This window comes from Monodelphis domestica, chromosome 2 (assembly GCF_027887165.1).
Source record: "Monodelphis domestica isolate mMonDom1 chromosome 2, mMonDom1.pri, whole genome shotgun sequence".
In the NCBI taxonomy this organism is placed as follows: Eukaryota; Metazoa; Chordata; class Mammalia; order Didelphimorphia; family Didelphidae; genus Monodelphis; species Monodelphis domestica.
In genome coordinates, this window is record NC_077228.1 from 210,806,073 (window position 1) to 210,819,908 (window position 13,836).

A 13,836-nucleotide genomic window follows, 5' to 3' on the forward strand; every position below is an offset into this window, starting at 1 on the left:
GCAATTTGGAACTATATCAAAGGGTTATAAAAATGTGCCTTTGATCCAGTAATGCCACTGCTGAATCTGTATCCCAAAGAGATAATAAAAAAGGGGAAAGGACCTACTTGTACAAAAATATTTATAGTTGCTCTTTTTGTGGTGTCAAAGAATTGGAATTGAGGAGATGTCCATTCATTGGGGAAGTGCTAAACAAATTGTGGTACATGTTGATGAGGAATACAATTATGCTATAAGAAATGATAAGCAAAATGATTTCAGAAAAAGCTGGAAAGATCTGTGGGAACTGATTCAGAGTGAAATAAGCAGAACCAGGAGAACACTGTACACAATAACAGCAATATTGGATGATGATTATCTGTGAAAACTTGACTTCTCTCAGCAATACAATGATCTGGGACAATTCTGAAAGACCTATGATAGGGAATGCTTTCCACCTCCAGAGAAAAAAACTGTTGGAGTCATCTTTCACATCATTGTATCTTTGGTTTTAATTTGGAGTTTTGGTTATGTATGAGTGTGGTCTTACAACAATGACTAATATGGAAGTGTGTATTGCAAGGCCATAAAAAAAAGAAAAAAAGAAAAGAAATTCTATTTCGGACCATCTTTTTTAACTCCATATAAATCTTTACATTTCATGTGTTGCTTATAAACAATTGTTAGTTACACTTCCAATACGTTCTGTCAGCCTCTCTCATTTTATTAGTTAGTCATATCTCCACATTCATAATTATGAATCTGGCCTCAGACATTTCCTATGTGATTCTGGGCAAGTCCCTTAACTTCAGTTGCCTAGTCCTTACCACTCTCCTGCCTTGGAAAGATACTTAGCATGTTTTCTAAGACAGAAGGGGAGGGTTTTGTTTTGTTTTGTTTACAACTGCCATTTCTGCTTGCCTAAGGCTATATAGATGGGAAAAGGCAGTCAGAATTTAAATCTAAATCCTCTAACTCCAGTTTTAATGCTCCATCATCTCCACCCTAGTATCTCCCAGTTAAGGGTATTTTCTCCCTATCTATCATCACACTATTAGACTGCACTGTATATTATTCCCTAGGTTCCTGTCATTTCCAATTCACTCAGTTCTTTCTTATTGCTCAAAATCAAACTCAGAATAGATATGCCTTTGTTTCTCAGAAATTGGAGTTTTAGATGTACTCCATTCTACTTAGTCTTTAGAATTTTAGCAACCAGGAATGTATACACCCCCACTTAAGGATTAACTGTGGGGGAGGATGGTCTATGACCCAAGTGTGTTAGCAAGTGACAAATCAGAAACAACTGACTGACCCCTTGTCCTTTCTAAACCCTTACCTTCTGTTTTAGAATTGATAGTAAGTATTGGTTCCAAGGCAGAAGTGCAATAAGGGCTAGGCAATGGGGATTAAGATCAATACATAGTATTGATTCTAAAATGGAAAGTAAGGGTTTAAAAAAAATGTCCACCAAGCCATTAGTGGTGCCCCATCCACACCCACCCCCCCACCCCATTTGATTGTAATCCCATCTCATTTTCAAAATAGTAGCCTCCAAGCAATGGCAAGCAAGATTTTGACTAATTCCCATGCAAAATGGGCAGATTAAAAGCCTTTGAGTGGGGCAGCCAGATGACCCAGTGGATTAAAAGCCAAGCCTAGAAAGGGGCCATCAAATGTGACCTCAAATACTTCCTAGCTGTGTGATCCTATTCGCCTCACTTAATCCCATTGCCTAATCCTTACCACTCTTCTGCCTTGGAACTAATATTCAGTATTGAGTCTAAAATGAAAGGTAAGAATTTTTTTTTTAAGCCATTGAGCAATGGATACAGATATAGATACAATAAAGAAGTAACATTTTCTAGTTATATCATAGAACATGCTCTGAATTGACCTTCCTGTGTCCAGCAGACCAACTGCATGCTTCAGGACCTACTTAAAGCTATGTAGTGACTCCAGTGATGGGAAGACATGGCATTTTGGTAAGACTTGACAGACTAAGGTAGGGGGAAATGGTGCCTCAGAATACAAAGAAGAGACAGCTTCCAGCTCATCCTCCTCAATTTTGGCTCTCAGATGGCATCACACAAATTTGGTACTTTAAAGGGGGTGGCAAAAGGCTAGCCTTCCTTGATCTCAGCATCACAGCAACTGTGCTAACTAACATAACATCTAATGCAAGGGGACTCAAACTAGGAGAGCTTGCACTTAGGTCTCTGATTTCCTTTTCCTATTTTGAGTTTTCTTTCATGATTAGGTAAACAACGTGCAACCTGGAGATGGACATGCCTGCTGATCAAGAGGTTCAGAGGTCTGCATGTGTAGCAGCAGCACTGACCACCAGAACAGCAATGACTGATTGCAAGGGAAACTTCTATTTCAGAGAGCATGGCCACTGATAGGAAAACTGGCCAAGCCTGACCATTTTCCCAGCAGTCATGTAAAAGCAGTTGGTTGGACAGTGATGAGCCAAGGTGAAATGTAAAATGCCTAATTAACGGTCCTACCAACTGCATTATGATGAGGTTGCAGCATCAGACTCCCAGCAGATTATAACAGATTGAGTTATAGCATCCTGTTTTAAATTGTTTGTTTTTGTTAAATACACACTTGTGAGAGTCCTAGGTTGGGTATTTCTTGTGGCATGTAAGAATAAATTGCCTGTCCCATAACTGATTTGTGTTATACATTAAATATCTTTCTATTCCCCTTTTGTGGGGAGATGCCAAAATGGAGTATTTAATGAGCCAACAACTGTGAAGAAATGGGAACCTACCCCATCTCATTAGAGACAGATCCCCGCCCCCCCCCTCCCCCCCCCCCCCCCCCCGGGCTGAATTTAGCCCAACCCACATGCCTGGATGCAGGACAAGGACCAGGCTCAGCCTCAGCCCCTAGAGTAACCCAGCAATGCTTTCTCACACTTAGATAAGGAAGGAGAGCAAGAAAGGCATCATAATAGAAAAGACAGTATCATTTAGACAGAACTTACTGCTTGGAAAGGCGGAGAAAAAATTACTGAATAGACAGTAATTATGAAAGACAGAGACACCAAGTTTTCCAGGATATCCCTACCAATTATTGATTCCTTTCTCCCCACCCCACCCCAACTTCATATAAACATAGAAGATAAGGGGGTGAGAACATAGAAGGAGAATTCATGTTTTAATTTAAGTGTAAAGAAGAGTTTATTTACCCTCACTGTTACCCCTTTATAGGGTGTAAAGAAATCTCTAATCAAGTTTGATGAAATTAGAAAGACAGCTTGCCATTGCCAACTGGCAGCCCAATTAATGAGGGAAGAGGGGAGGAGAGAGGAAGCCTTTAAAAAGCTAACCAGCCAGTTCTGGGGACTGGCAGGAAGCTCTGACAGGAAATTACTCTTCTTCATAGCTGACTTTCCTCTAGGTCAGGGGTTCTTAACCTTTTTTTTTTTTGTGCCATGGTCCTCTCTGGCAGGATGATGCAGTCAGTGGGCTCCTCAGAATCACATCTTTAAATACTTAAAGAGAAATACATAGGATTACAAGGAGATCAGTTATATAGAAATAAAGCTTTATCAAAATCAATTTTTTTTTAAAGGACTCAGATCAGGGGCAGCTAGGTGGCACAATGGGTTGAGAGCCAGGCTCAGAGATGGGAGGTCCTGGGTTCAAATTTGACCTCAGATACTTCCTAGTTGTGTGACCCTGGGCAAGTCACTTAATCCTCATTGCCTAGCCCTTACCAGTCTTCTTCCTTGGAACTAATACTTACTATTGATTCTAAGACAGAAGGGAAGGGTTTAAAAAATAAAATAAAAAGGGACCCAGGTAAGGGATTCCAGCTTTAGACTACCAGAGGATCACATCCAATAAAGCTCTTCCTCCTATAATTTGTCTTCAGAACTGGCAAGTTAGTTTTTAAAAGGCCATGAAGTAAACTGTCCTAATTTCATCAGGCTTCATTAGATAGTTCATACTTGTATAAAGAAGACAGAAAGCAAAGAATGTAAACCTTTCTTTGTTGTTCAGTGTTTCAATCATGCACAATTCTCGTGACACTGTTTCATGTTTTCTTAGGAAAGATACTGGAGTGGTTTGGCCATTTGCTCCTCCTGTTCATTTTACAGATGAGGAAACTGAGGCCCACAGGGTTAAATGACTTGCCCAAGGACACACAGCTAGTGTCTGAGGTCACATTTGAACTGTGAATTTTAAAATCTCCATCTTGGTCTAGCATCCAAAAAATCGTGCACACCCACACTACACGGGCATGTGCTAGTCAATGACAAATCAGAAATAACTAACTGCCCACCTGGGCTGTCCTAAGCCAAGCTATAGCCACCATTGGCACTTGTGAGGCACAGGAAGTGAGGTAGGGAACAGCCTCTGGAATTCGCTGACTTCCTGTGGAGAGAGCTAGACGGGAGTTCAGGTTAGAAACTTGATTTTTTCACTATAAAAGAACTCAGGTCCACCTGACTCCAGGTCTAACCCTCCATCCACTGCACCACTTAGCTGCCCCCAATAAAACTTCTTTATAATTCATCTAAAACCGTAACACTTTTTTCCCCCTCTCTGTTATCTGCCCCCTCATTTTCTGTGGTTGCATCATCTGGGGAGAGTTAGGGTGGAATAGGGTGGAAGGAGTCGAAAATCAATTGAGAAAACTGCCCTGATCAACTCCCAATCATTATACTTTCAAAACTTTAAATCTGAGCCACAGGCCACATTTACTAAAAGGAATTTTATTATAAGACACGAAGCACTGGATGCCCCAGTAATTATAACAGCGACATTGAACTTGGATTCAAAAGGAGGCTGTGTATTCACTGAAATGGGGAAAATTATATGCTAGCTCATCAGAACCTCTTTTCTATTTGTAATCTTCCCCAATAAGCATGTTTTTCTGTCTCAGTGATTTCAGAGCTCATTTTTGCTAAAATAACTGTCCTTGGAGACAGAGGGCTGATCTATTATCCTTCCTATATAGAAGAGCAAAGTAGATTTGGACAAATGTTGAAATTGACATCTGTAAAGCAAGCAACAAAGCTCTTTTGGGAATTTTTAAAAGACTGCTCACTCCCCTTTTTTTCTTCAAGTTCCAAACTTGTGCTACCTTTCCTTCATATTTATTTTTTTAAGTCAAAGGAAAAATTACATTAAAGCAAGTAAATGTCATAGTCTTGAGCTTATATTCACAAAATCATAGAATAAGAGCTGCAAGGTGCCTTAAGAATAATTTTGTGCAAACCACTCTCTCTCTTTTTTTTAATCTTTCATGTTCCATCTTAGAATCAATGCTATTATTGGTTCCAAGGCAGAAAAGTGGTAAGGACTAGGCAAAGGGGGTTAAGTGATTTGACCAGTCACCAGTTAGAAGTGTCCACCCAGCTGCTCCTCCAAGTAGGCTTTTGAACAAACCAGTATGCACACAGATACATCCAAGATCTCATTGGTGATGAAGATTACAAACCATCCATGCCTATCTATCCTATGCAGATCTTGTCTGCCCATAAGTCTGCCACAGGGAATCTTCCCAACATTCTGGAGACCTAGATTTCTCCTGATATCACAAGGGTACTAGTTGAGTGCTCTGGCTGGCTATTTTCCCTTACCCTTGTTACTTGACCCAGGCTATCTTTTTATCCTAACATCTAGGTGGCACAGTGGATAAAGAGCTGGACTTGGAGTTCAAATGTGACTTAAGACACTCATTAGTTTTGTGACCCTGGGTAAGTCACATAAACTTTTTCAGCCTGAATTTCCTTATCTATAAAATGGGAATGATAATAATAATACCTTGAGTCAGGTAGGTGGTATGGTGAGTAGAGTACAGGACCTGGAGTCAGGACAGACATCTTCCTGAGTTCAAATCTGACCTTAGACATTTACTGTGTGACCCTGGCCAATCCACTTAACCTTGTTAGCCTAAGTTTTCCTCATCCATAAAATGAACTGGAGAAGGTCATGACAAACCACTCTACTATCTCTGCCAAGAAAATCCCAAATGGAGTCACAAAGAGTTGGACATGACTGAAAAACGACTGAACAAAAATCATAATGCCTACTCTCCAGGATAGCTGTAAGGATGAGATAAAATTTATGAAACACTTTGCAAACCTTAAAATGCTATATAAATGTTTGCTGTTATTATTCATGATTTCTTTTACCCCTCTTTTTCTTCAGAGTTTTTCATTGATTCTATGTTCAAGCCTGTTCACATCTACCATGTGCCTTTCCATTGCCCTCTGTCCTCTGTCTAATACTCATTTGTCAATTTTTAGAATGGTTGTATTTCCTATCTCTGCCATATCGCAAAATTAATGTAATTTTGTATTAACAGAATGAGCTTTTGCTTTCATGGGAAGCTTAGCATTATTATATGAGCTTTATAATTTCCTGAAAGCCTACTCTTTTCCTCCCTTTCAACTCTGAGTCTAGTTCATTGTCTATCTGGACTGTTTGCCCCAGATTTATATATACTGTTGGATGAATTCTATAGGGTGTCTATCCAAATGCATATTGGAATTTAGGCAATAAGAGACAACTAAGTAGCACAAAGAATACAACATCCGGCCTGGAGATGGGAAGACCTGGGCTCAAATCTGGCCTTAGACACTTTCTAGCTGTGTGACTTTGGGCAAGTCACTTACTTGCCTAGTGCTTCCCTCTTTTCTCTCTTGGAACCAAAACTTAGTATTGATTGTATTGATTCTAAGACAGAAGGTAAGCATTAAAAATAAAAAGAAAGAAAGCAATCTAGGCAATAGACATTTTTTCATACACTTGGACTTTTCTGTGGACACTCTGGCCAAACTCCTTTGAGTGATTACATTTCTCTTCCAGGAAAATCTACAGTGCTCTAGGACTTTATTCAACCAGGACAATGTCATTCTCACATAGGAGCACCTGGAAGATCTTACCCTCTACAAGTTGAATTCTGTACTGGGTTTCTCCCATGGACACTTGTTTTTTTTTTTAAACCTTACCTTCTGTCTTATGATCTATGCTGTTTGTTGGTGCCAAGAGAGAATTGCTGTAAGGGCTAGGCAATGGGGGCTAAGTGACTTGACCAGGGTCACACAGCTAGGAAGTGTCTGAGGCCAGATTTGAATCTATGACTGTCTCCAGCCTGGCTCCCTATCCACTTAAGTCACCTAACTATGAATATCTTTGATAAATATATATATCATTCTCTTTAATGCCTTGCCTGATGTGTACTATCAGGAGATCATTAAACCAGGTTGTTCAATGTTGTCATAGCTTCCAAAGAATCTTGAAGGATGTCAGTGACTGGATGGGAGTTACTTTATTATAAAGAGCCTATAAGATGGCTTTGTTCTAACCAAATCAAATGCCTTTTCATAGTCCACAACCATTATGCATAATAGGATCTTTTATTTTCTATAGGTTTTAGAAATGTTTAAAATGTGGATCATGGATGAATAACTCTTGTAGCTACTATTTTTTTAAATTAAACCCTTACCTTCCATGTTGGAGCCAATACACAGTATTGACTCCAAGGCAGGAGAGTGGTAAGGGCTAGGCAATGGGGGTCAAGTGACTTGCCTAGGGTCACACAGCTGGGAAGTGTCTGAGGTCACATTTGAACCTAGGGCCTCCCATCTCTAGGCCTGGTTCTCAATCCACTGAGCTACCCAGCTGCCCCTCTTGTAGCTACTATTAAAAAATTTTACCTTCTCTCTTGGAATCAATACTGAATATCAATTCAAGCATAAGAGTGGTAAGGGCTAGGTAATGGGGGTTAAGTGACTTGTCCAATGTCACACAAGCTCAGAGGTGTCTGAGGCCAGATTTGAACCCAGGAACTCCCATCTCCAAGCCTGCCACTGTAGGGTCCGGGTTTTCGCCCACCACCATGGAAGACCAATAGACAATGCAATTAGCAAGAGGGTCGTTTATTGAACTGGTGTACACCAGGGGAACTCCGCCAAACGAGTGAGTTCCCCCTTGTAGTCTGGGGATGTTGGGGTATATATACCCTCCAGCACGTATGGCCCCCCTAGTCCTCATCTGGTACATACCATTGTTGGAATGTTGCCGGCAGTTATGGCCCCTAAGTTCTTATCTGGTACCTGCTGCTGGGACCTTTGACATATTAACTTCCAAGGCCTGGCAATTTCCTGCTCAGGCCTCCCTCACCACTATGTCACCTAGTTGCCCTTATAGCCACTATTAGTACCATTATTGAAGATGTTCTCAATTTGTGTATATAAATGACTCATACTTTTGTATAAAGGGAGTAGACACAGATAGGTTGGTAGCTGGCATTTTCTTCATTATCTTTTTGGTGTTCAGAAGGTTCAAGATTTTTTTCCATACTCTTCCTCTCCTTCAAATTTCATGTTCTCTTTAGTGACGATTCTGACTGTTCTTTAAGCACAGTCAGGACTTTGATGTTGAGATATTTTGTCATGATTTCTTTAAACATTTTTCCCCCTCCATTGCTCTTCTCCAAGTTCAGGTTCTATGTTGGGATGAAATGGGACACTTTTGAATCACTGAACATTTAGCAAAAGGATGTTTACTTTCCCTACCTAACACAGCAAGGACATATAGCAAAGATACATCATCTCCAGACAGCCCCCTTTTCTCCATCTGGAAACAACTGATCAGCCAGTCACTGGAATACAGAGATTCTCTTGGTCTCCAATATCCACTAAGTCTAAGAGATACTTAGCCCACATGGGTTGGGCTTTTTATTGGTTTTAGGCCAGGAAACTGTGTCAAAGAAGCTGGGGTCTATCCCAGTGCCTGAGAGGAGGAAATGTCACTAAAGACATCATTAGAGAAGCTGGAGTCAAAGGAGGTTGTGCGGGAATTATTTGTGAGGGAAAAAGCTGTGCCACAGCAAGAGTAGCTGCTCTTCTAGAACACTTGCTTATCCAGCCTAAACCCTGTGGCAGTGATGGCAAACCCTTTAGAGACTGAGTGACAAGCTGGTGCCCTCCCCTCTCCCCACCCCACTACAGAGTGCTCTCCCCACCCCATCACCAAGTGCCTGCATACCCCACCTCCCACCACCCCCAGGGGAGGGAGGAAGTGCTTCCATTGGCTGCTGGGCAGGGGGTGTGGATGCAAAAAATATCATCAGGCACAATGGAGAGGGGGGAGGGGAGCAACTCCACCTGAATCCCTCTGCCTTTCTAGTAACTAACTCTGGCAGGGGAGGGACAGCCAAGTGCTCACAGAGAGTGCTCTGTGTGCCATCTTCGACACCCATGTCATAGGTTTGCCATCACTGACCAATGGTTTACCACTTTAATTTTTCACTAAGCTATAAGAAATGATGAAAGGATGATTTCAAAGGATCCAGGAAGATTTGTATGAATCAATTCAGGATAAAGTGAGGAGAATCAGTAGGACAAATTATATCAGAATAATATTCTAAAAATGAGCAACTTTTAAAAAGATTTAATTTGTTTGTTACATTGAATTTCCTAGGTATCTCCCACCCTCCTTCCCATCCCCACACTAGAGAAGGCATCATTTGACAAAAAGGTATGTTATGTATCTAGGAAAGATATGATATGTATATATAAAACTATGGCTTGCTTGTTTTTATTTATCAGCACTTTCTCTGAAGTTGGGAATACATAAATTATTCTTCAAACAATATTTCTGTTGCTATATATAATGTTCTCTTGATTCTACATGTTTCATTCATTTTTTTAAAAACCCTTACCTCCTGTCTTAGAATCTATATTAAGTGTTGGTACCAAGATAGAAGAGAGTTAGGGATTAGGCAATTGGGGTTAAGTGACTTTCCCAAGGTCACACAGTGAAGAAGTGTTTGAGGTTAGATTTAAACCCAGGACTTCCCATCTCTAGGTCTGACTTTTTATCCACTGAATTAATTACCTAAGTGCCCCTACTCAGCTCATTCGCTCATAACTTCATGTAGAACTTTCCACATATTTCTAAAATTAACCTGTTCATTTCTTAGAGCACAGCAGTATTCCATTAAAATCATATACCACAAGTTGTTTAACCAATCTCCAATTAATAAGCATCTCCTCAATTTCCAATTCTTTGCCTCCACAAAGAGAGCTGCTATAACTATTTTATAACAAATAGGTTCTTTTGTTTTTCTTTTGATCATCTTAGGAAATAAACCAAATAGGTTTATTTTATTTATTTTTATTTACTGGGTCAAAAGATGTACACAATTTCATAACTCCTTGAGCACAATTCCAGATTGTTCTCCAAAAGTGTTGGATCTCAGCAATACCACTGCTGGGTTTGTACCCCAAAGAGATAATAAGGAAAAATACCTTTACAAAAATATTCATAGCTTCATTCTTTGTAGTGGCAAAAAAAAATTGGAAAATGAGGAGGTGTCCCTTGATTGGGGAATGGCTGAACAAATTGTGGTATCTAATGGTGATGGAATACTATTGTGCTGTAAAGAATGATGAACTGGAGGAATTCCATGTGAATTGGAAAGACCTCCAGTAATTGATGCAGAGTGAAAGTAGAACCAGGAGAGCATTGTACACAGAGACTGATACATTATGGCACAATCCAATGTAATCAACTTTTCTACTAGCAGCAATGCAATGATCCAGGACAATTCAGAGGAACTTATGAGAAAGAACACTATCCATATCCAGAGAAAGAACTGTGGGAGTAGAAACACAGAAGAAAAACATAGGATCTATTATGTGGTTCAATGGGGATAAGATTGGGGATTTTGACCTTAAATGATCATTCTATTACAAATATCAATAATATGGGAATAGGTTTTGAACAATGATACAGGTATAACCCAGTGGAATTGCCTGTTTGCTCAGGGAGGGGGGAGGGAAAAAACATGAATCATGTAAGCATGGAAAAATATTCTTAATCATTTTTTAATGGGTTGGATCACTTCACAGTTCCATCAACAGCTTCCACCTCCAACATTTGTCATGTTGCCCTTTAATCATTTTAGCCAATCTGATAGGTTTAACATGATATCTGACTGAATTTGATTTTCATTTCTCTAATCAGTAATGATTTAGAATACTTTTTCATATAGTAATATAGAACTTTTTTTTCTTAATCCAAAAATTGAGCAACTTTGAAACTTAAGACCTCTGATTAATGCAATGACCAACCACAATTCCAGAAGACAAGTAATGAATGCCACCCACCTCCTGATAGAGAGCTGCAAGATGCCAAATGAGACACAGATTTTGGATTTCTTGACAATGCATCTTTGTTACAAGGATTTTATTTTCCTTTTTTTTTCTTTCTCAAAGGGAAGGGGGAATGAGAGGGAAAGAGAGAAAATAAATGCTTGTTAGTTGAAAAGAAATTTTAATTGAAAATTTAAAAAAAATGTATTAGTTACTACCTTAGAAATTACATTCCTGCCTGTGGTCAAATAATATGCAGAGACTACATTCCAGATTGAAAAATAAATTTATTGACTAAGCTAGCAATAATCAATAAATTAATGATCTAAGGTTCCTTTGGGAGGTCAGAGACAAGGAATGCAGGGTCTCTGATTATTTAAATACAGTTCTGATAGATCATTATTCAGTCTTCTCCTGGACATCAAAAGTAATCTCTAATTGGTGGTTATCTAATGAGGCGGTGGGCTACTATTTTCGGCCCTGCCTGATTCCTTCACAGTGGTGAAGGGAGTCATGACTACACATAAAAGTCTAATAGCCCTTGGTGATCTAGATGGGATGAACAAGTTAGGGCTGGTTAAGTTTTTGACTTTCAAGGAACAGCTAAGTGGCTCAGTGGATAGGGTACCATGGTGACCTAGAGTTGGGAGGACTTAGGTTCAAATCTGGCCTCAGATACTTCCAAGCTGTGTGACCCTGGGAAAATCAATTACTTCAGTTACTTAATCACTTTTTTGCCTTAGAAGCAATGTTTAGTATCAATTCTGAGAGGTAGGGCTTAAAAAAAGTTTTTTTGTTACCTCCATAGATCAAATGCTTCTTTTTTCAATGGAGAAGACCAAGGACAGAAGTCTGTCATCTCTAGGAATATCTGGCTCAGGTCAGCTCTGTTTATGGAGAAGATATAATTCAAATTCTCAATTTGAGAGGAATGTATTTTAATTTAGAAGCTGCAACAGGCAAGGAATGAAAGGACATTTCTAGGGCTGTGAAAAAGTTCTTTTGAACTTAGGAAAAGCAATGTTACAGGATAATATTAAAAAACAGGAGCAGCCAAGTAAGACAGTGGGTAGAGCACCAGTCCTGGAGGCAGGATGACCTAGGTTCAAATCTGGCCTCAGCCATTTCCTAGTTATAGGACCCTGAGTGAGTCACTTAACCCCAAGCCCTTGCTGCTCTTTTGTCTTAGAATTCATAATAAGATAGAAGGGAATAGTTTTTTTTTAATGTTTTTTATTTTTTGTAAATTTTTAATTTAATTTTTAAAATATTTAGTTATTTGCTTGTTTGTTTTAAAACCCTTACCTTCCACCTTAGAATTAATACTGTGTATTGCTTCCAAGGCAGAAGAGTGGTAAGGGCTAGGCAATGGGGGTTAAGTGACTTGCCCAGGGCCATACAGCTAGGAAGTATCTGAGGTCAAATTTGAACCTAGGACTTCCTGGTTCTCAATCCACTGAACCACCCAACTGTCCCCTAATTTTTTATTTTAAAATGTTTTTCCATGGATACATGATTCGTGTTCTCTCCCTCCCATCTTCTCCCCTCCTCCCAGAGCTGATAAGCAATTCTACTGGATTACACATGTATAACTTGATATCTATTTCCATATTATTAAAGTTTTTTTAAAAATCAAATGATATAATATTGAAAATAATTTTCCTCATAACCTATGAATTTTCATTCACCCTTGCCGTTCAGTTTCTTTGTTACTTTTCCAGGGAGTCTTACCATCAGTACAGAAATTCTTAAGATCTTTTTATTCATTCTTTATACATTTCATTTGCTACAATCTCAGCTGGGCACTAATTGCTCCTTAATACTATTCAATTCTTGATTGCTTTTCTCCATCCCTACAGTGACTGATCCATGAACTTTTAATAATAACTAATAATAACATCTAGCATTTATAGAATACTTTAAGGTTTGCAGAGTCCTTTACAAATATTATCTCATATGATCCTTGCAACTACCATGAAGGGTAGGTATTATTAGTATTATTATTATTATTATTAACCCTTCCCCTCCCTTCCATCTTAGAATCAAAACTATGTATTGGTTCCAAGACAGAAGAGTGGTAAGGACTAGGCAATGGGGATTAAGTGAATTGCCCAGGCTCACACAGCTAGGAAGTGTCTGAGGTCACATTTGAACCCAGGACCTCCTGTCTCTGGGCTTGGATCTCAATCCCCTGAGCCACCCAGCTGCTCCCATTAGTATTTTTTTTTAAACCGTTACCTTCTGTCTTAGCATCAATTCTATTAAAACTAGTACTATCATCTCTGAGGAAACTAAGGTAGTCAGAGGATAAATGATTTACCTAGGGTCATGTACCTCATTGCTGGGAGCCATCAAACCCACACTGTCTGACATGGTCACATGTGAAAACTGGGGGCTGCCCGGCGGCCCCCAGGAAGGATGGAAACCCCCCCCCAGTGAATCTTCTATTATTAACACCCCTTTATTATAAGAATTGTTATGATTATTACCCTTACCTAGACCCTGGAAAAAAGGATGAAAGCAAAATGCCTGCAGGATTGAAATAGATGTCCCACTTCATCCCCCTAGAATAATACCAAGAAATGCTACTTACAAAATAAAACTTAAGGACTCCTATGCAACCATTTAGATAAAGGATCATAGATGAGACTCCTCTTTTAGGCATAAAACTTCTAATAAAACTGTGCTTGGATTCCCCACCCCCATGTACAGGCCAGTGACAAGCTTCC

General features: G+C 39.5%; 1 long non-coding RNA gene across 1 annotated transcript; it reads left to right on the forward strand.

The window, feature by feature from the left end:
• Positions 1-4,344: 4,344 nt before the first annotated feature.
• LOC130457248 (uncharacterized) lies at positions 4,345-9,488 on the forward strand. Its single transcript, XR_008916408.1, has 3 exons — positions 4,345-4,398; positions 5,625-5,698; positions 9,432-9,488. It is a non-coding gene; the product is annotated as an uncharacterized LOC130457248 (long non-coding RNA).
• Positions 9,489-13,836: the final 4,348 nt, after the last annotated feature.